The sequence below is a fragment of the Callithrix jacchus genome, chromosome 1 (assembly GCF_049354715.1).
Source record: "Callithrix jacchus isolate 240 chromosome 1, calJac240_pri, whole genome shotgun sequence".
In the NCBI taxonomy this organism is placed as follows: Eukaryota; Metazoa; Chordata; class Mammalia; order Primates; family Cebidae; genus Callithrix; species Callithrix jacchus.
The window spans coordinates 160,330,287-160,332,272 of record NC_133502.1 but is presented as its reverse complement, the minus strand read 5'-3'; positions in this window follow the sequence as shown (position 1 = coordinate 160,332,272).

Below are 1,986 nucleotides of genomic sequence, written 5' to 3'. Positions count from 1 at the left end.
GGGATTACAGATAGATGCCCACCACCAAGCCCGGCTAGTTTTTTTTTTTTCTTTGAGATGGAGTTTTGCTCTTGTTGCCCAAGCTAGAGTGCAATGGCGTGATCTTGGCTCACTACAACCTCTGCCTCCTGGGTTCAAGTGATTCTCCTGCCTCAGTCTCCAGAGTAGCTGGGATTACAGGCATGTGCCACCACACTCTGCTAATTTTGTATTTTTAGTAGGGACTGGGTTTCTCAATGTTGGTCAGGCTGGTCTCGAACTCCTAACCTCAGGTGATCTGCCCTTCTCAGCCTCCCAAAGTAATTTTTGTTTTTTTTTAAGTAGAGATGGGGTTTCATCATGTTGGCCAGGTTGGTCTGGAACTCCTGACCTCAAGTGATCTGCCCGCCTTGGCCTCGAAAAGTGATGGGATTACAGGTGTAAGCAAATGTGCCTGGCCTGCTTCTGGCTGCCAGAACTGTAAGATAATAAATTTGTATTGTTTAAGCCATGAGGTTTGTGATAATTTGTTATAGCAGCAATAAGAAACTAATATACCCAGAAATTCCACTCCTAGGTACCTAGCAGAAATCAAAACATATGTCAACACAAAAACTTAGATGTGAATGTGTCTAGTAGCTTTATGTGTAATAACCAGAAAGGGGAAACAATCCAAATATCCATCAACTGGTGAATGGATTTTTAAAAATGGAATTTCCATACAATGGAACACTACTTTCCAATAAAAAGCAATGAAGTAGTGACACATGCCACAACATGAGTTAAACTTAAGGACATTAGGTTAAGTGAAATTAGCTAGTTTCTTTTTTTTTTCTTTTTTGAGAGAGGGTCTCACTCTGTCACCAGACTGCAGTGACATGATCTTGGCCCACCACCAGCTCCACCTACCAGGCTCAAGTGACTCTCCTGCCTCAGCCTCCTGGGTAGCTGGGATTACAGGCACCCACCACTACCGATCAGCTAATTTTTGTATTAGGATGGGTTTCATCATGTTGGCGAGGCTGGTCTTGATATCCTGACCTCAAATGATCCTCCCACCGCGGCCTCCCAAAGTGCTAGGATAACAGGAGTGAGCCACTGCGCTTGGCCCGAAACTAGCCAGTTTCAAAAGGACTAATAATATATGATTTTACTTATATGAGGCACCTAGAGTAGTTAAATTCATAGAGACAGAAAGTGGACTAGGTCATGACCAGGGGACAGAGGGAGGAAGGAATGGGGAATAGTTGTTCATAAGTAGAGAGTTTCAGCTTTACAAGATGAAAAGAGTTCTGGAGATGCATAGTGGTGATGGTTGCCCAACTCTGTGAATGTGCTTAATGTCAACTCTACATTTACAACTAGTTAGGATGGTAAATTTTATGGAATATATGTTTCACTACAATGGTAAAAATGAAACAGCTGGGCGTGGTGGCAGGTGCATGTAGTTCCAGCTGTTTGGGAGGCTGAGGCAGGAGAATCACTTGAACCCGGGAGGTGGAGGTTGCAGTGGGTCGAGCTCATGCCATTGCACTCCAGCCTCTGCAACAGAGAGAGACTTCGTCTCAAAAATAAATAAATAAATAAATAAAAAAGGTGACACAAGCACAAGGGGTCCCAAGAGTCCAACAGCCTGCCCTGGCCCCTGGCCTCTCCTCCATTTTAGGGAGATGGGGAATTCTTCCCAAGTTTCCTGTTGATAATTTCTTGGATACAGTATTTCTTTTTCAGGAAGTGGAATTGTGAGTTGCTTACTGGAAAGTCCCTTCCATTAATCCTTTTTATATCCATAAGTTTGGGCCAAAAATCTCAGTATCATTCCTGATTCCTCCCCTTCTCTCACTCTCCACATTCAGGCCATCAGTGAGGTAGGTCAGTTCTGTCTTTATGAGGCAGCTCAAACCACAAGGACACGTGTTACACAGAAAAAATAAACCTGTGTGTACGTGCATGGGGCAGTTTGCTCACAGCTTTCCTATTGAAGAAGGCCGGAGAACATAGGAAGTG